Genomic DNA, 27,438 nt, shown 5'->3' on the forward strand with positions numbered 1-27,438 from the left:
AGAATTTTTTTTTTTTGCATAAATCATATAAATTCCATTTAAAAGCAGTGAATAAATACAATTCTGTGGCTCCTGGTCAACTATAATTCAGACTGGTCATAGCATATTTTTGTGACGTGACACAACCATTCGCACATTGCGTTATTAATGCTAAAACAATATAATGTGCAGCCCTAGCAGGGGTTTTAGAAATTGAATTGAAATTGCATCAAATTTTGATAAATCCTGCACGATTTTCAACTATATTTTAAATTTGTTCACTGTTATATACTAATCTGCAGATTTTAAATTCCTTTTTTATTCCTGTTAATATCTGTATAATTCTCTTTTTTTTCTCATTAATTCTCATAGAAAGTTTTCACTTGTGATAGGTCCCAGGATTTGTAACAATAGGGCTGCACAATATTTCAAAAAGTTAACATTGCAATATATATATATATATATATATATTTTGCGATATGTATTGCGATATGAATACAATTTTACCAGATTACTTTGGCACAATCCCAATTATACCCCTTAGCCCTTACCCCTATCCCTTCTTTTGCGCCCAATTCTATTTAGCTTAAAGGGGTAGACAAAACAGAGATTTTTCAGGACTACACTTAAAACCAAGGGTTAAGAAAATTTCCCAGAATACACCATATTCAACCGAAACATGGCTGCACACGGAAGTAAGGAGATGCACAAATTAGTACTTTTTTGTTGTTGTTACGAATTTTTTTACAACAAACAAGCAAATGTTTTAATACATTCATAATGCTTTTTTTGTTTTACCATCATGCTTAAAAAATTTTAAAAATCCTGCAAAATTTTGATAATAATAACTCCTGTATAGTAATCCCACAACAAACTTTAACAGTAGCTGGGAATGACCTTTCTACAGGCTGGTATAATGTACATTTTTTTGTGTGTAAAGAGGAATACAGTTTTGATCATATTGCCACATTTTATTGTTATGATAACGTGATATCATTGCCTTCTGTGATTTCCTGAAGATAACTACCACATAAATAATACAACTGGAATAACTACAGCAGTCACGATCGTCATCAATCTCAAATGAAGCAAGAGATCGCAATGATATATGAGAACAAATGCAGGTGTTGTAGGGCTGTCCTATTTCTTAGGGGTAAAATTTGAAGCCCTTCTCCTTCACACTCTGTTTCAAGGGCCAAGACATAGGGGTAGGGGTAAAAATTGAATTGGGATTAGGCCTTAATATCTTTATTTGGAAAAAAGAATTTATAATGTTAGATTGATTGGGATGATTCTGCAGTGGGAGTGCCTCTCCATAAAATCTAATAAACAATCTATAAACCTTTTGGGGTCCCCTGACACATTTTCGTTGTGGTCTGTGCTATTTGCAGTGCATCTCTGTATTTGTATGTGTTGTATTTTCATGCATAAAAATCTATAAATACAGTCAAGAAAAAGATACAGTTGAAAAAAGTGTTTTATCATTTCCGGAGTCTAACAGTATTTAAGTACAGTAACTGAATGATAAAAAAATAAATAATTCAATAAAATTAATCCTAGTTAAGGTCACAAATGGTATAATTTGTTTTACCTGAATGTTTTTTTTAAAATCATTATACAATCACAGGCATCAAAAATTATAATACAATCTCAACAATACATATATCCTGTGATGTGACTATTGCGAATGATCACAGTGCTATATCGATGCTGAAACGATATGTTGTGTAGCCTTATACTGTCTAATTGTAATGCATTTTTGTCTCGCTTTTTTGTTTTCCGCAATTAGCTGTTTGTGCATTTATCAAGATGTTCAAAAGTACCAGACTGCATTATTGCCAGACTAACATAGTTAATTCTCCTAAAACGCATTAAAAGCAGGGCTGCTGTACAATATATTACAGTTATTATTCCTCTGGCTCGTGATAACACAGGCGCAGTTTATCACCACAAGTCAACTGCTCTTACATTGCTAAATTCTAGATATATGAGCCAGCGCAGGCAGTGTGACAGAATAGCTGAAGAGCACATTAAGATCACATATTCTGTTTCTGGGAGTGATGGCAGCAGAGAGGGTGAGTTATGCACACACACCTTGTACACATTCATAAGATAAGCAGACCCTGGAGCGGCTCCGGGTGAGTAGCCACAGGATGGATGTTTTAGAAGGATTTACAGCCACGATGGCTTGTAAACATTTTTAGGCAGGTTGCCAATAAGAAATAGATGTAGCTGCAGAGTACAGAGCTCAGCTAACTCTGCTTTTCCTGGCTTCACCCGAGGAATCGTTTTCAAGCAGCCATTAGCTGGAATTAGGATGTTAACACTGCCGTTTACAAATCTCTACGAATGCGAGACAATAAACAGATGTTCAGGCGGCATTTTCGCATGCGCGCTGTTACCTTGCATGTCGCCGAATCACTTTCACACTCCAGAATTCCAGACGGAGTCAGAACTTAGCATTTCGCCGAGGCAAAATGTTTGTAGCCGAAACAGTGAATGCAGATCTCAGCCCAGCATGTAAGATCTTTTCACATGGATTTATTTATTTATTTATTTCCACAGCCAAGCGGCAGACCCTCTGCAGGTAGTCCTGTTCATCACAGAGACAGCATGTGGATCTGAGCTTAGCCAAGTCCAATCCCAGCCTCTCTCCGCCTGTCACTTAGCCAGCACAGTGTGACACATTCAAAGCCTCTCCACTATTCATTAGCATAGAGGCTGTGTAGAATGAAATAAATATCTTTCCCTGCCTCATCAGTTTGAATTTGAGGAAGGAATGGTTACGTAAGTCTGCTAAATTTATCAATGCTCATTTCATGCAAAGCCCAAGCTTACAGGCGGAGCTTGTGCGGTATTCCAACAGGAGGATGCCTTTCGTTTCCCTCCAAGCCATTTTATTCTATTTCTGTCCATGAAAAAGGAAGAAAAGATGCGAGATTAAAAAAAAGAGCCATGCCATTTTTAGCAGGAGTTTCTTGGTTTGGGGGCAAAAAATAAGCTTGTATTTGCAGTCTGTCATATTAGACGTCCATAGGAATTCATTTGTCAGTTGAAGCACTGTGTTTGGGTACAAAGCGCCGCAAGAGAAAAGAGAATGTACATTTTTAAAATAAATATACTTCACCGTCATTGATAGTTCCATGAAGAACCTTGAAAATGTTCTTTATTGTGACAAATGTGTCTTTAGAAATGCTTTTTACACCAAAAAACATCATTCTTTTAGAGTTCCCATAAAATAAAAATATATTTTTGTACATGGTACTATCAGTATGTCTTAAAGTGGAAGTGAAGCCGTCAGTCAAGTTTGCATTATTTTTGTTTTAGTACGTATATTAGTTTTAAGGTTATCTATGAGGTAGTGTGCTTCATTACAGTGACAAAAAGTGCATTTAGAAGATATAAACGTACAAAGCTTGCAGTTTGTCACTTAACCTTTTCTTTTTTGTTTACATCACTTCATAATTCAGTTTCAAATCTTCTGACCAATCATTTGCTCTCTAGCAGGGGTCACCAAACATGTTCCTGGAGTGCTAGTGTTCTGGTGTTCTTAGCTCCAAGCTTAATAAAACACACATAAACAAATTGAGTCTTAGGGTGCTTTCACACCTGTGAATCGATTCAGTTGATTCAAAACAAGGATTAAAATTGTTACATTGTTGCTCTGTGTTCTTGGTGCGGTTCGCTTTTACATGGCAAAGTTTCTAAACGGATCAAAAGAGCTAAAACAAGTCACGTCTGAGTAAACTCTACTGACATTGTTTAGAGTTTCACGGTTTATTTTGCAGAATCTCACTCACATGTCAGGGGGATCGGTATTGGTTTGGTGGTGTTTGACAAGGTGCGTGCGACGTGTCTGAAGAGCAAGGAGGGATGCGGTGGGGAGGGGTGAGAAGGGTGCGCGACGTATTTGAGAGACTTGGGATGTCTGTTGAATGACCTCCCGCCCTACTCATAATTCTCTCTTCATACAGCCCTATTACATATCCATAAAACACTTTGATATAACCGGGCTCGGATCGTATCGCTTTCCCAATACAATCGATCCACTCCAGAGTTCGTTTCAATCGAGTCGAGACCACCTCATTCTAGCGATATCGGAGCGATTGATTTGGTGCGGATCCGAGCGTGATTGGTGGTTTCACATATGGCAAATGAACTGCGCTAACTGGGCAAACGACACGCGTCTAGGTGTGAAAGCACTCTTCTTACTAGTTTTACTTGAACCTTTCAGGCAGGTGTGTTGAGGCAAGTTGAAGGTAAACTCTGCAGGAACACTGGCTCTCCATGACTGAGATTGGTAACCCCTGCTCTCTAGTATCTGAGATGACTCACACACTTAAAGGTGCTGTATGTATAGTTTTGACTCTTCTAAAGCATAATATTACCATAATATGTTTGCAGATGTTTAAGAAACATGCTGAGTGAACATTCTTGTTTATCTGATAAACACTGCTGAGGTCAGTTATTCTGCTTTAAAAATGTCTGTTACATGCCGGAACTTTAGTCTTTGTTTTGGTTCTTTTAACCCGCCCATTGCCACTTAGAAAATTATATTTTGGCACACCGAGTTGCCTTGGTTGAACACAGTGTATTTACTCTTTCATTCATTCGGAAAGGCTCTCAAATCATGCGCCTGTGACCAAAATGTCACCTCTGGTGAACAGTAGCAGACTCCGAAATGAGATGCAGATTCGGAGTTCCCCATGAGGTGGTTATTAATTAGCAAATCATATAAATATTACCAATGTAAACATTAGGGGAGCAGGTTACATTAGAAGAAATAGAAGCCATTTCTAACATTAATTTCCGGTGTTTGTTAGACCAAACTTATTTTATTATGGAAAATATTCCTTCTATCGGGTACTGGAAATTTGTATTTTTATTTTTTTTAGAACACAACTTAAATCCGCCTTTAGGCTTGAGACTTGCTCCTATTGGTCATCAATCTGGCAACCTGCACTTGCGTTTGTTTTGATCCAGGAATGCAATAACTAGTTCAACCACTGGGTGTCAAACTTGCATACTGCACTTAAGGATACTTTTCATTAGCTTTTTATTCATTATATGTTGTTGATCTTAACCTCTCTCATTGGCAGAGCTGTGTTAAAAACAAAACAATAATGGCTGTTAGTTAAAAAGGGGAGGAACTACAATATGTCCACCCTTGGTTTAGGTTTGAGTTGAAATTACTTCACACATCAATCAAAACTGCACATTTCAAAGCACTTCATGGGATCTTTAAGACTTGTTTGTTCTTTAAATATCCACTCTTTGGAACTTTTGTATTTAAAGATGTACAGCTTATAAAAATAAATCTTCATTCAATCATTTTCTTTTCAGCTTAGTCCCTTTATTAATCTGGGGTAGCCGCAGTGGAATGAACCGCCAACTTGTCCAGCATATGTTTTACGCAGTGGATGCCCTTCCAGTCACAACCCAACACTGGGAAACATCCATACACACTCATTCACACACACACATTATGGACGATTTAGTGAACTTAGATTTTTGGACTTGTGGGGGAAACCAGAGCACCTGGAAGAAACCCACACAAACACGGGGAGAACATGAAAACTCCACAAAGAAGTGCCAACTGACCCAATCAAGGCTCAACCCAGCGACCTTATTGCTGTGAGGCAATTGTGGTGCCCACTGCGCCACAGTGCTTCCCCAATAATAAATCTTTCAAAACATTTTCTAATTTTTTTTGGCATCACTGTAATTTCCATTTCGGGTTCCTCAAAGAAGTCTTTTTTGTTTGTTAAGGATAAAAACATGTTATTGGTCTTGTAAATGTAATAATATTTTATACAATTTGAATACCGTGGGTGTTTATTTTTAATCAGCACTTTTCTGTGGATTTAAAGGTCCTTTATGGAACCATTAGTGCCCATAAAGAAGCGTTATTTTTAAGAGTGTATGCTCAGCCTTTGAAATAGCTTTGTACAGTACATGGCCAAAATGAAAGGTTTGTTGTTGTGTGTGTGTGTGTGTGTGTATGGTTTGAGTCTTTGATGAATGAATTGGTATTCTACCAGTGTAAGGCTGGAAGTGAACTGCTCTGCTCCCACAGGAAACTGTTAGTGTCCCTCTTTCTGTCTCTCTCCTCTCTCTGTAAGGCTGAATGATATGCCCCATGCCTGTGAGCTGCTGAGCCGTGTACAGAACTGACTGACAGCTCCCTCCGAGCAGCTTAAACTAAGACAGCACAGCACAACACAGCGCAACAATACACTGCATATCACTTACCTGCAACGCTCAAAATCAAACGTTCAACAAAACGCCACACGTGGCCAACGTTCCACCTTACCTCAGTGTTTTACAGTCAAATTAGAAATATGTAGCACAGCTTTTCATATTCTCGCCAAAATATGAAAGGTTTGTCGTTTAACATAACTATATATTTCTAATGTGGTTTGTTGATGTTTCATAGCCCATTTTTCATGACCTGTCTAGTGCAATTCACATTACAAGATTTTTGCAAGAGTCAATGAATGAATTGTTCTGTAACTCTCTAGCTCAGGAGTATGAATCAGTCTGACAAATCCTCTAATGAATGACTCTCAATCTGTGTTAGCTAATGAATCAGCATTTGACTCGCTTACTGAACTGCAAGTTCAGTGACAAAGCATTATTATTACAGCAATCAAGTCAAATATATATTCTTTATTTGTAGCTTACCACACTACTTATAATTCAATCTAATTGAATAGTAGACATGACTGGAGTAATGCTATGTGACGAGAAAATAATAAAATGGTCGCAGTATGCAATACAGTGGCTCAATGGTTAGCACTGTCACCTCACCGGTGTCTGAAGGTCTCTGGTTTGAGTGGCGACTTGGCCAGTTGGCTCTTACCAACAACAACAACTTTTGTATTATTTCTCTGATACATTTTTTTCTAACGGGGTGCAGCTGTAACCTAACCTAATGTTTTTAAACAAATTTATGTTATTGTAATGATAACAATTAATATCATTTCTTTCTAATTAATAAAAAGTTATAAAGACTTTGCTCTGATGCACTGACTGTGGACTGCTTTCTTATATTAGTGAGTATATCAGAGAAATATGAGCTGATGGATTTGAAGCAATATTTTAGCTAGCATAGCCTTTTGGCATTTTTTCTGCCTAAAGTTTTCTAGAGCTACATTTGTTTTATTTCATATATTTTTTTATATTCTTCTGGAAAGTTGTAATTGTCAAGCTTTAAACTATATGTGCTCAAACTTTTTCTTATGAAAGGCCAAAAACCAAACTTGAGTTTAAGCAACAGTATGTTCATAAAAAAAAAAAAATCTGATTCATTCACAATATATAATTGAAACACTTTATGCAAATATGCTTTTTGTAGCTTAACAAAAAAAAAAAAAAAAACAATTGAAAGGTTACATTAAAATTAAAAATGACAATGAATTTTAAAGGCTTTACTCCCAACATTCTGCCTCTCTTCTCAGAGGGGATGGAGGGCCAAATCAAAGATTATCATGGGTAAATCTTGGCCCGTAGATCCTGTTGGCATCTCTGCCCTAAACTGTTCTTATTAGCTCACCAAGCACAGGCAGCTATGTTTTAGGTTTGTATGTTGCTTGTCAATAAATTGAGTTGTCATATAATCTTTGTAATATGCATTAATAAAACCATGATTAATAAAAAGCTACAATTAGAACCTGTAATTGGTACTGGTATAGACCGATATGACTTAAAGTTTGCACGTTCTTCCGTTGTTTGTATGGGTTTCCAGTTTCCCCCACAGTCCATGAAATGCGCTTTTGGTGAATTGTAAAAAATATTTGTCCGTAACGTATGAGTGTGTGTGAACGCGAGAGTGTATAGGTGTTTACCAGTACTGGGTTGTTGCTGGAAGGCCATCCGCTGCTGTAAATATGGCCAAAAAGTTGGCGTTTCATTCCACTGTGGTGACCCCTGATAAATAAGGGACTAAACTGAAGGAAGATGAAAGAATGAATGGTCCCAGGGTATATGGAGTACATTTTGTATTTAGTTACATCAAAAGATTAATTGTTGGTGCAATGTGCTTATCGTTTTCAAGTTGTATTGAAAACTCAGTGTGTATTAACTGCCATCTACATACAAGTCATTTTTTAAAAATAAGTTTCTTTTGTTCTTCGAGACTGTGTGCTTATCTAACCAAAAATACGATAAAAACTGTAATATTATCTGTGACATATTATTCCAATTTTAGATAACTAGTATGTGACTTTTTATGCAATTTAATTTTGTTTTTGTGATTCAAAGCTGAATTTTCAGCTTGACCTTGTCACATGACCCTCACTGTAATATGCTGATTTAGAATGAAAGAAACAGTTGCATTGCTTTATATATATATATACATATATATATATATATATGAATCGTTAAAAAGCACCCAAAATATTCATTAATTACACATAAAATTATTCAGAAGTATTCAAAAATTATTCCAAATAATTGCTGTCATTTTTAAAAATGTTTTATTCATTGAAAAATCTTGAAAAGTAAAACATATCATTGTTTTTCTACTAAAATATATAGTAAAACTATTTAATTAAACACTGATAATAATTAAAAATTAAGAATTGAGCACCGACAACATTAAGTCATAATAAACCAGCTAATCAGCATATTAGAGTTGATAACACTATAAAGTGGGCCCACAAATGACAAATGATGAGATGAAATCTACACAATCTCTGGCAGGTCATAATCATTGTATATTGTGTTGAATCTGTGGATTTTTTCATTTGCATTCATATTTCTTATCCACTGTAACACCCCAGTCATGATTACGTTTATGAGTAAACATTAAGATTACTTCTTTATATAATATTTTTTTCATAATCACCCTTTTAAACAGAAAAAAACATGTTCTGGGTATGTTGATTTGTAACAAATGCATTAATTCTCTTATTTCTTTCTAAAAGGTTTTCCTGTGTTTTAGGATTTATGACCTCTCTCAGTGGCTCCTAATGTAAAGTAGTTTGGGAACTCTTGTTCTACAGCACACTTCATCACCAGATGCTGCAGTTCTATGCATCATAAATGCTAAACAGGAATTCTAAAATTGTGCACCGCAGCATGCCTCAACACAGGGGGCAAATCTCAACACGGGATAACTCAAATAGGAGAGTATGACACTTATTCAAATAATCCCTTTACTGTCCTGCCAATCAAACCACACGCCTGCATAAAATCCTCACGTCACTTGCCGTTGCAGCCTCTCCAAGGGCTGTTCTCTGCATGCAGTCTGTCACCGCGTTTCTATTTCATCCCAAATTACCACACACTCTTCAGTCCTCTTTGAAATCAGCTAGTGACTCACTGTAGGATCAAAACACAGCGTTTGCAAGAATTCCCGTTTTCTTCACATCAGCGCCATGCATTATTGCAACCTTCTCTGAACATTCCTGGTTGAAATCCGAGTTGAGAGAGAGCTCTGAACTCCATTCAACACCAAATGTTTATGCTGCAGCTCTCATAAATGTCTGCCCATTGTACACATGAGGATGTTTTACAGTGCATGAAAGTGATCACATGATGCTTCTCAAACTAGCATGTCAGTAAACACAAGATTCAAATCTGATTTCTAGATTTTTTTTGGTCAGAATCTACTTGCAGTACTTAAAAGATTGGCAGGGATCATGATCGGTTGTGCTTTTTATTGTCTTGCGTTTAAAATGATTTAATCTTTATACATGGTGACGCAAAGGCGCTGTAGGTAGTGCTGTCGCCTCACAGCAAGAAGGTCGCTGGTTCGAGCCTCGGCTGGGTCAGTTGGCATTTCTGTGTGGAGTTTACATGTTCTCCAGGCGTTTCCCCCACAGTTCAAAGACATGCGCTACAGGTGAATTGGGTAGGCTAAATTGTCCATGATGAATGTGCGAATGAGTGATGGGTTGCCGCTGGAAGAGCATACGCTGCGTAAAAAACACATGCTGGATAAGTTGGCGGTTCATTCCGCTGTGGCGACCCTAGATTAATAAAGGGACTAAGTCAAAAAGAAAATTAATGAATGAATCTTTATACTTTTTTATTTAAATGAAAGTTTAAATGGGATTAACCTAGCCACATTTTTAAGGAAAAAAAATGATACATGTCTTTTTTTCATAGAAATTTAATTTATATGATAAATTATATTTGTTACTAAATATATTCACATTCAAAACAAATTGAAATATTATTTCTTAATGGACCCTTTTCACCAACCCGATTTCACCAAGTAGGACATGTTCCTGGATTAACATCTATGTTGATCCTGGAACATCATTCCAATCAGCCAATCAGAATTAAGGGAACCGTTTACCATTTATGTTAAGTTTAGGCTTACGGTTAGGTTTATGCACTTCTACATGATAGCTATCCAACTATTATTCCCCTCTGATTTTGGGAATAATTTACAGTTATAGTTCAGTTTAGGGTAGGGAATAGGTATGAATTACATTTTCAAACTAAAATTATGTTCCAGGATCAACAAAGATGTTAATCCAGGATTGCTTCGTACTTGGCAAAATCATGACGTGCGCCCCTTTTCACATTTCAGGGTATCTCAGCAGAGTTGTCATAGTTGGGTAAAATTAGAAAGCTGTGAATGGCAGAGTACCACAAAATATATAGATATTTGCTCAAATTATAATATAAAAACTATAATAAATTTTTCACTACTTTAAAAAAAAAAGGTTTGAAGAATCCCCCCTTTCATCCCTACTACTCCTCCTTACCTAGATGGGTGGCATGGTGACCGAGTGGTTAACACTGTTGCCTTAGAGCAGTGGTTCTCAAAGTGGGGGTCAGGACCCCCCAAGGGGTCGCGAAACAATGAAGGGGGGTCGCCTGGTGATTTCCAAAAACCTATTTAATTATATTAAACAGACACGTGCACACATAGGGCTCAACCTGTGCAGTGCACATGCCCTTTTTAGTCTTGGATAGAAAGTGCCCTTCCAAAATGATCAAAAGTGCCCCCGCGACGTGACACACCCTCCGTCCCGCCCTTCAGTAGGCGCAGGAAAACACTGATTTTGAGTACGCGCGCTCAACCCGCCTCCCCCTCTTTACAGTATGCGCACGACAACACAGCTGATCAGAAAGCGCGCGACAACACCGCTCTTCAGTACGCGCGCGACAACAACAACCCCCATCACCACCCCCCCCCCCCCCCCCCCGCTCTTTAAAAAAATTATCCTGCACATGCCCTTTTGACGGTCTCTGCACGGGCCTGATATTAAACCATAAGAATTACCATATTTTATCAATAAACTACTGAAGAGAAAAATTGTTGTTTATAGTTAATATATACTATATAGTTACTACAGTAGCTCATAGTTACTAGTTCTATTAGATTGCGACCCCTGGTGTAATTACATAATTTTAAAGACACACCAATGGCATCAGATGCAGCAGATTGATTTTATAACATCAGGTTAAACTTTCTGGCACATTTACAGCTCTGATTTCAGATACAGCTCTGGTCTATTGGTGTGTGTGCGCTATTGCATGCAAGGTTTCTGTATATATAATCACCTCAGAGGATATTGGGGGTCGCGAGTCACTAGCGTTGTTATTTTGGGGGTCGCAAGCTAAAAAGTTTGGGAACCCCTGCCTTAGAGCAAGAACATCAGTGGTTCTAATACTTATTAAGCCAGTCGTCGTTTCTGTGCTAAAGTTTACATGTTCTTCCCATGTTCACGTGTATTCCCCCGGGTTCCCCGGTTTCCTCCCACCGTCCAAAAACATGCAACTAAAGTTAATTGACTAATCCAAATCAGCACCATAGACATGCACCTAGTAAATAGTAATCTCTTAAGGGCAATCATTATCTGTTCATTAGCAGCTACAGCAATCTACCTAAGCTCAAACTCCCCTCTCACCTTGCAAACGGGAAGGAGCCTCGGGCTCGAGGATCTTATGAGCTCAGGACTCAAACAAGCATTATAATCAATCATCAGCTAAGTGTGAACTCTTGAAAAGAGTATCGCAACAATGACTGAAGCCACAAAAATTAGGGCATCCGTTTAATGGCACAACATATTTTCGGCCGAATAATTTAGCAAAAAATTTTATACATCTCTAATATCAACACACTTTTAGGTTCCCATTGTTGCATATTTCTGCTGTGTTATTGGCTCTTAGATCATTAGAGTAAAAAGTCCAGATATTATTATTGTTATTGGCATAAATGTTATCATAATTTGATATAATATCGTTTATTAGCCCTAGTTGATATTTAAATACATCATTATATATTGTATATTTGGACGGTGTACATAATGTAGTAAATAAAAATGCAATATAATAATTTTTTAATATATTTACTATTTTATTTAGTAATAATGATTGTCATGATGCGAGAATATGATTCTGATCCAAAAATACTGGTATTCCTATGGCCCAAGCAGCATGACTCAAAAACTCTTTGACATAGTTTCCAAACAGTCATTGAGCTGTGCAGAATGGATTTTATTCTCATTTGGTCTGAAACTTAATTTGAAACTCTAATCCCCAGTCTTACGCAAACACATGCATACATACACGCATGGCCACCTAGGATGATGAGGGCACTGGCAGGTCAGGGGTGTCACAGCTGAAAATATCAGACCGACTCCTGCTGCTCAGGTTCAGCCCAGGCCCCCAATGACTGGCAGAAGCCTTTGAAAGAGTGTGTGTGTATGTGTCCGTAATGCGTTTGTGCGTCAGTCAGAGGCCTTTCCAAAAGGACCCAGTGCATTGTGTGCTCCGAAAGGTTGAGCGGGCGAATGGAAATATCCATTGTAAATGACTGACAGGGCCTGACACCCTTATATATCACTCTGTCGAACGCTCGTAGGAAATATACGTCCCTCCCTTCCCCTCCCCAGTCGAAATCCTCTGGGATAGAGCCGCTTAAGCACAACGCTTCTGCACGACTGTGTTCATGCACTATTCACAGGCATGAATGTACCATTCAGTCGCTCACAATCAGAATAAATGTAACCAGACACCTATTCGGCTGTGAGAAGAACGCCTCGGCGTATTTGAATATCTGCAGCTAGACTTGAGTAATCTATCATATCAACTTCATAAACTCAACAAATCCTGTTATTCATGTTTGTAGGCAAACTTTAGCTGTGAACCTTTTGCAATAAGCAGTTTACATTTGATAGTGAAGGAGTACACCTCAATTTAAATATAGATAATATATCTATTTACCTAGGGAAATATATGAATATAATCTTATTCATATATCTCCCTTTAGTAGATCTACCATGTGCGTTCTCTTCTCTTCTCTTCTCTTCTCTTCTCTTCTCTTCTCTTCTCTTCTCTTCTCTTCTCTTCTCTTCTCCACTTGTATTTTTGCTCCAGACAATTCACACTGGCAGTTTCCATGACAACAAATAGAAATTTCCCTTCACACCTCATGCGGGTGCATTTCACCGCCAGTGCATCGAAGACAGCGCCCGCCTCCCATGTCACAAACTGTCTGTGCTACGCTCTTGTGCTCCAACCTCCATTTCTTCCCCCCGAAAAAGGCCCTCTTCCCCCACCACTACCCATGTCACTAAGCCTTAGCTCCAAGGTACAGCCCACTAGCTTCTTCAAGGCCTCACGCTGGCCGCGAGGGCACAAGTGTCATATAGAATCACGCTCTCCGGACCTCATTTCCTTATCTCTCGGAGGCTGGTTTGGTATTATGGGTGGGTTAAGATGAGTCCCATGTATGGAGTTATCAGAGCTGAGAATGATGTCAGTAATTGCACAGAGCGGCTGAGGATGTGCTGTGTGCCCGTGGCGGTGTATGTGTGTGTGTGTGTGTGTGTTTTATGGATGGCTGAGTACGTGCAGTCTTATGTGTTCTGTTCTCTTACAATTCAATCGTTTCTGCATCAACAGTCTTCTCTCTCTCTGCCAGAGCATTACTTCCATTCACTCTGTCATGCTCCTATTCTTGTTCATACATTTTTTTTCTTCTGCACTCTTTCACAATTTTATCTCTTCCTCTCATTCCCGTGGAACTGTCCCTCGACTGTTATTCTGCTCTGTCATCCATTGTCCTACTCATTTATTTGAGTCTTTTTTTCACTCTCTGCACCTCTCCCTGTCTCTTATCTTCCTCTCTTTGTTTCACATAGTCCTGCAGAGCTACCAGACTAGTCTAACATATATTCATAGATGCCGAAGGGACCCATTTCAAAAGAGAGCTTCTGTTGCCAAGGCAGCAGATTTTCTCCCAGCAAATATTACGGTATGTAGTTACAGCACATTTAAGGGTGAAGTAATGTTGTCAGCCCTTTGTTTGCCTTGTTGAGAAGTAACTCATAGTGATTGCCATCATCCATCAGCACGCGAGAACTGGCTCCATTCAAAATCACGAGCTGATCGGGCCACACCCCAAAGGACTGGATTGACAGGAAATGGAATCTACTGAGCCGTAATTCAGAGAATGTTCCATTCCATTCACAACTTTTAAAGTTCAAAGCTTTTAAAACAGTTCTGGTCATATTTGCGAGTTCTATTTCGGTGTAATCAGGGTTTCCATTGGGTCTTAAAATGTCTTAAATCTCAAAATCAAAAAGTCTTAAATTTACTGAAATATTTTGTTGTACGTCTTAAATCTTTTTTGAACAGGTCTTAATTTTCCTTTGTTCATGTATTGCTACCTAATCTGGCCAAAACCCATACAATCACTAACAATCCATCTCAATAAAACTTTAACGTTTTTATTAAAACGTTCTTTTGTAACTCATTATGTATTTATCATAATGGTTTAATTATTTTATCTTACAATAACATTTGTTTAAAAGTGCTCCATACATTTATTGCTGAGGACACTGACCTGAGGTGCATTTCCCAAAACCATCATTAGACAACTAAGGTCGTTACAAACATAGTTTGTTAATTTGCTGTTTTAGTAAACTACGTCACAAACTTTTATGCTTGTACTAGGGCTGTGAGATTAATCGAAGTTGAATCTTAATCTTGATTTGAAACAATGCATTTAGCTTATCTCAAGAGGCTGCGTTATGGAATATATATGTAATATTTAATTTACCCAACCCAGAGCAAATGTGACTGCTGTCTGTGTGTGACAGTCTTACTAGCCAATTGAGTGAGAACACTTTTATTCTGCCCAATCAGAACTTCAATCTGCCTTTTATCAGTCATTTTATTTTGCTGAGTGTTCTGTATTTTATATATTATTTTCTGTTTTTATAATAAGTTACATGATCTCCCTTTTTTTGAGTTGAACTTGTTTACAGAAAGTTAAGGTAATTTTATTTGAGCTTACTACTTGTTTATGAGAATTTTTTTTGAATATTTTAAAACTAATTTGAATAAACGTTGAAGTTAGTTAATATTTTTTCAGTGCCTTTTTTAAATTAACACTTACTGCATTGTAACAGTAGAAAGCTATGATACAGATTATTTAGCTGAAGCTTGACTTCAAAATTAAATTGCAAATCAAATCAAAATCGCAGTATCTGTCAAAAAAAATCCCAATAAGATATTTTCCCCAAATCGCACAGCCCTACTTGCAACTACACCACTAGAGCTGTAGTTAGAAGCATAGTGTCTGCCTGTGTTCTATTCCCAGTTGTCCTATTCCTTTTGTCATTTCAACATTTGAACTTGGAATGATTTTTAAAAAATACATTAAAGTCTTCTCTCTTTGGTATAATTTACTTTCAAAGTATTTTTTACAGTTCAGTTTTAGCGATCTTCATATTGACAGTTGCATTCCCTTCATGATGCACTTTATTTTTATGCCGTTTTGAACACAATAGATGACCTATTATTTAAAAGTGGAATTTACGTTAAGTCTCCAAAGCTTGTGAAAACAAAATATATAGCATACGTTAATGGTTTTACCTTATTGTAGGTTATTTATTAAGAAATGTGTCTGTAGCCTACTGTATATGACATGGGTCTGTTGGTTAGAACATTTCTGCAGTGGTTTAAACATGTCAAAGTTGTTAAAAAGTAGACTTTTCAAAAACAAATCTATGTTTTTACCAAAACTAATATTGGATTTTTTTTAAGTGTGTGTGTCAAACAATATATTTTATACAAAAAAAAAAAAAAATATATATGGCCATTTTCTCTAAAGAAGTTGTTACTCCGCAGAGGTTTTACTTAATAACTAACATGGTTTTTAAAACATTTGTTCTTTTTTTTTTTATTCATTTTAAGAAAGTTTATGTTGGAAAAAAAAGTGTTTGAAGACAACTAACTTGCTTGTTTTTTTACAATAAATAAAATATTTTGTTAAGAAATATCTAGAATATAATTTTTATTATTAATTTATTATTGTATTATTGAATGCATTAAATTATAATTTTTATGGGAAAAATAAAAATCTATTCTGTCAGGGCCATTAAAAAAATCCTTAGTATTTAGCTCTTTATGAGTCTAAAATTTAAATCATAACAATCTTAAAAATGTCTTTAAAAGTCTTAAATTTAACTTAGTAAAACCTGCTGAAACCCTGGTAGTACTGCTTCCTGTTTACTGCAGGAATTTAAATTGGATTAACTGTTCTGGAGCGTGTTGGCACGTGATTAAATGACGAACTTTGACATTACACAATGAGGCAACCATAAAGCCACGATCTTTGAACTCAACCTTCACAAAAAGACAAATGGAAGATAGTGTTGCAAACATTCAAAGCTTTCCAATTAAAAGATATGCATCACATTTATCATTAAAGAGTTGCAGATCCTGACGAGTGTGTCATTTATTATGCACACATCTCATAAATGATGTTAAAACACAATTGAGCTCCTGCTCAGTTGCTGTCCGAAGGGGGAAAATAATTTGTCTAAATCTTCCTCGGTCCATGACCGGCAATCATTTTTGGGCAAATCAAAATTTTGATTATCACTTGATTGCATTAATTGGTTGAGAATCAAACGCCGCCTGGAGAGACCCTGGGAAAAGAGCTGGTAATTAGGAGACAGACTCGTGATGAGGGTGAGGGCACGATAGCATAGCAGGAGAGAGATTGGGCATTATCTGAGGAGGAATTGGGGGAACCTAAGAATGGGGGAGATTAGACTGAAAAGCCAGAACAACCAAGGGTACGGCGCAGAGAGAGTCAGGTTAAAGGAAACTGTTGGAGCGTAAAATGGTGTAGAATTTCTATGGACAGTTACAGGCCAGGCATTATGTTTCCAGTAGTGTTAGGGATAAGACTAGCCGCTTACTGCCACGTTCCCTGGTAGTGTGAATGCCACAGAATGCCCACCATGTGCTTGGCTATTGTTCTGTGTCAGGTTTAATGTTACACCTTTGAGTGATGGGGCCTATTCCTGGAAGACAGCCACAAGCCCTGAGTCAAAGCCAGCAAAATTGACTCCAAACTGAATATAATGCTACTCCACACAGGACATTCATGGCCTGTTTCATTCAATGACCTTGCATGAGGATGATGCATATGGGATCGTGCTTCTCAGACCAAACACAACGAGCTCATTGGCAAGACAGTCACCATAAATGAGCGTATTCACCCTGACTGTTCCGGCCAATGGTAACAAACATGCTCGGACACAGCTAATGCGAATGTGACAGCTGACATTCCACGTCTGAAACATTACGTAAGCATGCTGAAGCACACACGCAGAGTGGAAGCAAAGACGGGAGGACCTCTCCAATTGTTCCGGGTCCTCTGGCAAGTTCACCCCGTTTTTCAGACAGCAATGATGGGCGCCAGTCTATAAATATCAGCACCCCAGCGCTGATTTACACCCTGTGGCCGTAGCCCAGAGTCCACAGGCACTGACCTTCAAGGCGGAATGCAAATACACAAAGACAAATCTGTCCCTTTCCATGTCAGCTTCAGTACAGTTTACAGTAAATAAAGAAGCCCAGAGAGAGCGGGACGATCTATAATTAAAGTAGAAAGGTCACCTGTACCCTAGTACCTGTTGACTCTTGTCCTCTAGCCACTGGTGACTTTTCCCTGAAGTCAAACAACGGCGAGAGATAAGACTGGGACTAATTAACACCTCATTTATTTTGGTGCACTGGTGTGGACAAGTGTATGTGCGTAAAAGAGGAAGGACCGCATCAGCATTCAAGTGTTATTGTGTTTACATCGCCGCGTTTGAGCGTATGCGTGTGACCCCTGGATAGAGCGCAGCGCAGTGCTATTTTCTGTGCAGGGTGTGAGCTCGGGCACATTGTCTTTAGTGGGAGTTCGGCTACCGTGTCTGGAGCAAATCCAAGAGTCTAGTAATTGCTCCATGCAGCTACTATGTTAAATATTTAAAGGCTGCCATAGATGAATGACTGGAGGATCAGGTGTCAAAAACAAGTCTGTAGGCCCTCGCAAGCAGAAAATGTCCCGTAATGGCAAAACTCTTTTTCTTACTTCAATTGGAGACGCCCTGAACACATGGCGAGGGACTCAAGTTACACCGACTGTCACACACAAATGGAGATTTGAGTCTCAGAAGTAGCGAAGGATGAGCGCTAACATAATGAAGAGTTGGATTACCAAATTGACTCATTCAAAAATGCACACACACAGAAGAAAGATAAGAAAATGGCCTTCTTTGTTTTTATTTAATATATTATGTTCTGTTTTTTAATTTTCAACATTGCACATAAGTTCATTTCCATCACATCTCATATTGCTGCCTACAAAATGATATGCATGTAGAAAAATCCAGAAGGTTGATGAATTAACCCCCCCGAAAATAAAAATCAACAGAAACAAAGAAATGATACAGGGTCTCCAATATACAAAAAAAAAGTAATAAATAACACAAATACATCGTCAATCAGGATGCAAGTTTTCAAAACCAAAGCATCATGCAGAAAGAAAGGGCAAGCCCATCCAAAACTCACATGAATAGAGGAACATCTGGTTATGTGTTTACTTTTTTGAAGGGGGGGTGATTCTATACACTTTCCTGCCGTCCGCTTTATTCATGGTGAGAACACAGACTCACCGAGCACATCTCCCTCTGCATGCTTGTTAGGAGGCACAAAAGCTGACCCAACACACACCGACACACCTCTCATCGAAGTGGAAATTCAAAGAGTTCCACCTGTGATCACCAAAATGATTCATATTTCTGCCATGCTGTATGATTGACACTGGAGGTAAGGTGATCTGGTAATTGAATAAGATCAATATTCTCCTGTGGTTTTGGTTACTGTGTGGAGAGCAGTCGAGCATTACGCAGGTAACTCTGCCCTTTACGACACGTTACACAATTGGAAAAAATGCCTGATCGTGATTCTGAGAAACATATCTAAGGGCCGTGACACACCAAGCTGACAGTCGGCCTTGTGAGTTTGGCCAATTCCTGAATTTGATGACAGCAAACTAAGTATTCAAGACGCACAAATGGAAGGATGATCTAATGTTTCATCATCATACCTGAGCATTCCGATATGCAAGCAAAAACAATTTCATATTGACACGTCACAACTGGAATGAAGAAAGTGATTGCTCTTTTTACATTTGTAGTCATGTGGGCTAAAATTCTTTAAGTTCGATTATACCTTGTCAAAGCATCAACAACCATTGCAGCCAATTATTGGGTGTATTTGAGACTATGTGTGCAAACATTAGATAATCCAATGCCTTTCATAAAAATTGTCATCTTTATGCAGTTAAACTTTGCAAATCAATGCATAGGTTAAAGGTTCAGTAGGTGATTGTCGTTCAGAAACATGTTTTGTTGTGCTTGTTAAAAGTCTCTACACAGTCCAATAGTACTGATAACGGTAAATGATCAAAATGTATTTATATGTATTTTTATATTTCGGGATAAGGCATAACACTAAAAAATGTTCATCTAATTAAAATTTGTTGGGTCGACAATTCCCATAACTCTGATAAGTAGCCCAAACTGTCAACAAATGAAGATTTGTACAACTGCGCACCTCTGTTCACGCAGATCCGCCGTTTGCGCATGCACACGCAATCACGTGAACACGATAGAGAGTGATAGTGGTAAAAACAAATGCTCAATCAAAACTTTTAAATCTTGAATCACTATTGTAGTTACTTTTGGACCATGGCTGAAGTATTTCTTTTAGGCAATTTTAAAACTCTTTTAGTCACGCAAAGCTTATGTAGATTTTGTTGTTACGAATGGGTTATATGCACAGAAGTGTTGTTCAGCCACTGAAATCTTCCGGAGAAAGATTGTTCTAATTTTCGATTTCATAAGGGACCTTTTACAGCATAAATAATGTAGATTTTTATTTAGTTTAACAATAAAACATCGGGTGAGGCAGTGGCGCAGTAGGTAGTGCTGTCGCCTCACAGCAAGAAGGTCGCTGGGTTGCTGATTTGAACCTCGGCTCAGTTGGCGTTTCTGTGTGGAGTTTGCATGTTCTCCCTGCCTTCGCGTGGGTTTCCTCCGGGTGCTCCGGTTTCCCCCACAGTCCAAAGATATGCGGTACAGGTGAATTGGGTAGGGTAAATTGTCCGTAGTGGATGCGTGTGTGTGTGAATGTCTGTGGATGTTTCTCAGAGATGGGTTGCGGCTGGAAGGGCATCCGCTGCGTAAAAACTTGCTGGATAGGTTGGCGGTTCATTCCGCTGTGGCGACCTCGAATTAATAAAGGGACTAAGCCGACAAGAAAATGAATGAATGAATGAATAAAACATAAGTAAATAGCGCTTTTTCGCCTAGCCTGCTTTACTAAGGTGAAGTTGGTTTTACATTCACATTGGTTCATTTTTCAACTATGACAGCCTGTGACGCGTCCCCTATATTGTTTACCAGCTCTCTGAATATTCGTTCTGAAATAGCATGTAAGTATGGCTTAGTAATAAGTGTAATTCCTTCATCCTGCCAGTCAAGCACTAAGCATACAGTAGTCGCTTTAGGATAAAGTGCGTGAGAGAGTGAGACCAGCAATCCTTGCATGTATGAAATATATATTGCACATTATGGCAAGTTTTGCCTGCTAAACAACAGAAAACGTGCTAGATATAATACAGTTTTTCGTTCAGAATTGTAGTATTATAAAGTACTGTAAAGATTTCTAACTGGCGAATGACATGATCTATTGTGGGTTGTCTACTGCCATCTTTAAGGTCATTCATGATATCAGGAGGCGTAGCTTTGGACGGCAGGGGTGGGACTGTGTTTCAAATATATTATGCTAACCGGTTAGCATTTTGGCAGATCACCTACTGCACCTTTAAGAAACAAGACAGAAACAAAATTGCCACCTTTACACACTCAAACTGTGTATTTGCTCAAATGTAAAGTTTAAAAACAAGATGTTTGACTCTGATTGTCTTCTGCATTCAGCTATAATGTGGTGTATGTTTCTGTGCAATTTTCAGGCACAATGTAGTCACGTGAGGTGACAACAAAGTTGGCTTTCATTGCCGCAAGTTCTTTAAGGTTAGCTTGGTGTGTCACATCCTTAAGCTCACTGAAATCCAGCAGTCACTTGTACACATAGTACAATGTTTTCCAATCTGAAATGAAGGCATTAACAATTTATAAAATTGTTTATACATCAAATATCACATCGGTGTACTAAGGTTTTCTTTCTATGATTGCTATGCTTGTGCATTTCTAAGGATTCTCTTGATTTTGAGTCAGTATCTTGCACACAGTAGCTGAGATGCTTTTGCAATCAAATAGAGTTTTGTTCATTTAAATACTGCATATACATCAGCCTATAAATAACATGTAAATATTTGTGTATTTCCCCAGTTTTTTTTTTTTTACTTTTAGATCATATTTGCCATCATCTAATGCTTAATATTTAAAAACACTAATCAAAAAACACTGTTTAGTGTCACTTTTGACCAATCTCACAATGAATAACCTCTACGTTATACTGCTGTGATGCCTAAATTCATGTTGTTGTTGTTGTTTTTTTAAATCATTAAGTCAATAAAGCAAAGAATTTTAACATGAGCCATTAATTTTCTATCAGCCATAATATGAAAATAAATAATTAAAATCATTTTATTACAGTGCATCTCTAACAGTATTCAAACTTGTCATCTTGAAAATCTCTCCATTGCATTACATATTGAGGAGAGAGCCACCCAGCAAATATGAAGAAAATAATCGATCAACTCAATGAGAGGATGTGCTGATATGATCTATCTCGTTTAGCAGGTAATTCTCCTTTTTTTTTTTTCTCAGAGGGCAAAGCTTCCTCTTCCTCCATAGCCAGCTGACCAGTCAGCACTGGCAGAGCATCTCCATGGTAACAAAGTCTCCTCACGGTTGGCTGGTAATTCTTGGCTGTTGACTCAGTGTGTAATGAAAGAGCCATGCGCATCGCATCGTGGATGTTAAGGAATTCTTGTGTTCTCGAATGTAAACCATTCCCATCCACTGCGCGGAGCACGGAGCGACATGTCATGGTGACATCATAGTAGCACTAACACATATTTACATATTAAAGTCACATGCAGATCTACAACATGTGACGAAACGCTCCATGTTTAGTTGCTTCATGGCGCTGATCCACCTGATGATCTCGGCTTCAGTTTTTATGAAAAGCACTCAGCAAGTGGTCCTCTGCTAGAGAGTCCAGTCAACTAACTAACACACACGCTAAAAAAAGAGAGAGAGAGAGCTGAGGAGAGAGAGTCTGCAACCGGCAGGAACGACTTCCACGAGGTGCACAAAACCATTAGGAATCAAGAGAACAAGAGAAATCCAGGGCCCGGGACTCGAGAAGGCTAACAGTCAAAAAAGTAGATCTGCCTAACATGACGCGTGACCTTGAGGACACAATAAAATAGACATCTGCTTATGTACATACGTCGTGTTTCGTGTGCATCTATTTTCACTAGGTCTAAATCTCTTCAGGAAATAAAAAGAGGTCCAAACATAGAACATAGAGACTTTTCAGGGTTCGACTTTGGTTATATAATATTCAAGGCTAGATTTAAAAAAATAGATAGTACACTTCCATAGAACTTTGCATACAGATTACTTGAATGTATTTCCATGACAACGAAGCAGCTGGTTCATTCTAGAAATTTTGTGTTTATATTCTATAAGGTTTGATCCTAAACGTCGGACACATCGTCTATTCGGAGGGGTTCTGACTGGACAGACACGCAGAAAGAGAGGGACACAGAACTGTGTGCATAAGCCTGCATGCTTGGTTGCATGTCAGATAGGCAGGGAAGGAGAGCCAAAGACAAAGAACGATAAAGGAGTGGGAGATGAAAAGAGAGACAGAGGCAAGGAGGATTGCGGGGCAGTCATTTCATATCGTCTCTTTCTGCTGTTGTGTCTCCCAACAGAGTGAAAGAGAGAGAGTGTTAGCTAACTGGGAATATGACTTGCAGATCGCTTTATATGTGGCTTTAATTTTATGCTGTCTGTGTGTGGCACTGTAATTTGCAGTCTTCACTTTGAGGGCACTGTTTATAGAGGGCGAATTGAACTGCAGTTACAAAATTCCCAGTTCACAACAGCAGAGCGGTGCTATTCGTATTCTGATTAACTGATGGCGAATATTTTTCAAACAAACTCAGTAGTGGGTCATCGCTGATATATAAAGTGGATGCAGGCAGAGAGAAGCAGTCTCAGCTTGCCATCTGAGCACTGGGCATCAGTCCAGTAATGCACCAACTCAAATGAATAACCAGCTGTCCACCAAACGTGATGGCACCCACAATTGAGCTTTCATTATTTATTTGCACCTTAGAGACTAGCAAGGTCACCCAATGTATAGGTGTGTTATTAAAATTACTACTCTTAGTGAAGTACTCGTCTGTGCGTTAAAGGAATAGTTCTCTCAAAATCAATCGTTCTGTCAATATTTACTGATATCTTGTTGTTGAAAACCTGGATGACTTTCTTTATTATGTAAAAGACAACAAAAATTAATTTTGAAGAGTGTTTCCCACATTGTGATGTTAACATGAACTGTCATTATTCAAAAGCATCATCATTTGACTCAATTTGAATGATTTATTTTTAGGTTCTGAAAGTTCTGTCTGTGCTGGGGTGCTTTTCGGAAATCCATCGTTAGTCAACTAAGGTCGTACATTCCATCGTTACAAACATGGTTCTTTGATTTTGTGTCTCCCAAATCCGTTGTTCCAACGAAAATTTGTAAACTGCGTCGGGATCTTGTGCGTGTGCAACTACACTAGAGTAGTAGTTAGAGGCAGAGTTCTTGACTGTGTTACATTCCCAGTTATCTGCCCTATGCCCTATTCATTTAGAACATTCAATTTAAACTCGGAATGATTTTAAAACAAACATTAAAGCCATCTCTCTTATGTGTATTTTTTACAGTTCAGTTTAAGCTACTTATTACTTATATATATATATCATTTTTAAGTAGTCTATAGTCTATTGTTTTTTATTATACTTTTATTAAGTAGTCTATTTTTTATTTATTATACTTTTATTTTTTTGTAAATAGCCTACTATAAATTAAAACCATTAACGTGATGATTTATATGTTAATGGTTCTATATAGAATATGTGTTGGCTTTTCATGTGGTAAGTGGTTTCATGTTTTAGAATAGAATATGGAATATTCATAATAATATTTGTAAAGAAAAACATTGGCCCTATATGTGTCGTGTACATATATTTAAATTAATATGGATATTTTTAAAAAATCTGTACATGTAAAACAATTTGCACAAAAAGTTCTGGGGATTTTATAAGGTTTTTACTCCCCCATTTAGAGCGTCATTATGGTTGTTTTACGTTATAATTAATGTTATAATAATTTAAACGATGGATCTGCAACAGAGAAACACTTGTTACTACATTGTTCTTTTCCCAAACAATGCACCATACTATTGTAGTTCAGCCACAAGTTATGTCGTTGTTTGGGAAACGCACCCCTGGACAGCAAAGTGTATTCACTGTTAATGTGCTTAAGAACAATTATGGCAATTGGTAAACAAGCTGAACTGCTTCTCAAATCATAATAAATGATTCGTTCATGAATTGGACTGATCCGTTGCATCTTTTCTCAAATGACCAACTCCCCGAACTCACAGTCAGAGCAAGTCTCCAGTTATCTTAAGCTTTTATTTTGGGCAAAATTTTTTTTAAATAAACAATGTTAAAATATTTTTGTCTAAGCATCTCCCCATTGCTGTAACACATACTGAAATTACAATTTTAAAAATAGATTTGATTTTTACTTTCTTATAAATAGTAGGTAGGTGTATGTTAGTTTATGTAAGACAAGTTTTGGCACTTAAAACTTTTAAAAAGCTGAGGTAAATCTTGAGCTTTAAAGATATATTTTCTCTACCACTAGACAGTTCATAAGAGATGAAATTTTAATAAACGTGCATGCATGTATGAGAAAATAATTGAATTCAAGCATTTCTATGCTTATTTGTTCATGTTGATTGTATTATTCAAGGTCCAAGCCATCCATTTCAACTAAATTAAACTTTAATTTAGATTGATCTGAATGAGATCAATTCCACTGCAGTCTGATCAAGCCATCAGTTGGTTTATAAACTGGGCATAAAAACAAAACACTTTGCAAAAGACAGAAAGTCATACATGTTTGGAAAAGCAAATATTGACAGAATTTTCTAATTTTTGGAGAATACTATCCTTAAAGACCTTTAAGGTTTTAATGAAATGTACATACTCTAATCTAAAAGCAGTTTGATTGTTGGAGATTTGAGTGAAAGCAATGTATCTTAGGGGTATGTGATTTGACCCTGCATTCATACAGTAAAAGTGTGACCCGTCCAGACTGACATCATTGAGCGCTGCCGCTGAATTTCTCCATTCCAGCTGGCAGTCTTTTGGTTTAGGAAATGAAAAGAGAAAAAACTAGATGGAAGAGGCTGCCACCGACAGACAGTAGACTTTCCCTTCACGTATATTTAACAGCTTTCATCAGGCCTACCACCGAACAAACAAAACAAAACAAAACAAAAAAAACATTGAAAGAAACTAAACAAAACAAGTGGCAATATTACACCCAAACAAACATTTCTCTATTATAAGAAAATATTCACATCTGTTCTTGCAAGACACTGATTCACTCATAAAGAGGAAAATGAAAACATGTCAAGCTTTTTTTTTTTTTTTTAAGAAGTCTCCTGCTGCAGGTTCCTCTACATAGAGATGTACTGTGTCTTTAAGGCATTTATTGGGGCGGGTCTTAAACAGTTTGACACCTGGCTTGATGATGGACTTCCTGTCTTACTGCTCATTGGAGAGGCTGCAGTGTCCACTCTCAATCTGATGTCCACAAGTGGCTTCAGTGACACCTTCTGTGACGGGACCGTCCCGTTCAACTCGCCATCCGATGACAGGCAATCATGGCCATTCCTCTCTGAAGGAGTCCAAAGGCTGACGGAAAAGTCTCTCATAGGCAAGACTTACAACACTGCAACAGAAAGAAAACAACAGCTTTTATTATTTAAATATTCTGTCATCATCAGACTTTACTCTTATGACTTGGCAGAGCAGCAAATTAAATTGTGAGTGATGTCAATATTTACAGTGACAGGGAAGAGCAGTGTCAAGAGGCGTACAAAGATTGTTTGGCACACAAACTCAGACCATTTTATCCTATTAAAATTATATCTTTGCCATTACTTGACAACAAAAACATCTTAATGGCATTACGGGTGATTTAAATGTCACTTTAGACGCATTTTCTGTGCCACTTCAGGGATAGTTCACCCAAAAATGAAAACTGACATTATTTATTCACCCTCGTTTAGGAGATTCTTTTTGTCTATTGAACACAAAAGAAGATATTTGGAAGAATGTTAAATGTTAGCCACTGACATGCATAGTAGAAAAATAACACTATGAAGATCAATGGCTGCATTTACACTGCACTGTTCAAGTGACTCAATTTTTTTCTCGGATATGGCCCATGTACGTTTAAGCAGGAAAAAAATCACATGGATTCCAATTTACTCAAATCAGATTCAGGCCTTGTTCATATGTGGTAATTTATCCAATATGAATCGGATCTCTGTTCTCGTGTCTGCAGATTTTCACCTGTCAATGCGAGTTGCGTGTCATTAAAAACCGTAGCGAATGAAGTCAAGACAGACACTTTCTTTTCAGAACAGACTTCAGCAGAGTCCCAAACCTCAAATCTCATACACGAGGACTTAAACAGCTTTTATATTGTCATATAACACAGGTATTTAAGCATGTTAACGAGAGCGCATTGTCCGCCACGTAAGCAATATAATCTAATATAAAACTAGTGCATTCATCACATGCATAAATCACGCCATGGACATTACATTAAGATGCCTCAAGGTTTCAAAAAGTCTATATATCAAAAGAAGATGGCCAAATGGGAACCTTTCTGTCATAAACTATAGTAAAACAGCTTGTCAGAAGCTGCGAACAGATTACGTACAGGGATAGAGAAAAGAGCACTCTTTAATTATTAGCTGTTAGTCAGCGCCCATTCTTTTTTCCTGGTCATTGTGCCTTTTCCGTGTGCTGCGTAAATGCAGACCATCGGATACGAGTCACTTTTAAAAGATGATGTAAGCAGGTC

General features: G+C 37.8%; 2 protein-coding genes across 4 annotated transcripts in view; one reads left to right on the forward strand and one right to left on the reverse strand.

The window, feature by feature from the left end:
* Window positions 1–27,438, forward strand: part of fshb (follicle stimulating hormone subunit beta) — a 150,116-nt gene that overhangs the window by 37,036 nt on the left and 85,642 nt on the right. The window lies entirely within an intron of this gene.
* Window positions 24,335–27,438, reverse strand: part of kcna4 (potassium voltage-gated channel, shaker-related subfamily, member 4) — a 63,321-nt gene continuing 60,217 nt past the window's right edge. For both annotated transcript variants that reach the window (XM_021477866.3, XM_005168948.6), the window contains exon 3: window positions 24,335–26,295. The gene's annotated coding sequence lies outside the window, so the exon portion shown is untranslated. The remainder of the gene's footprint in view (window positions 26,296–27,438) is intronic.

This window comes from Danio rerio, chromosome 7 (genome assembly GCF_049306965.1).
Source record: "Danio rerio strain Tuebingen ecotype United States chromosome 7, GRCz12tu, whole genome shotgun sequence".
Classification (NCBI taxonomy): Eukaryota; Metazoa; Chordata; class Actinopteri; order Cypriniformes; family Danionidae; genus Danio; species Danio rerio.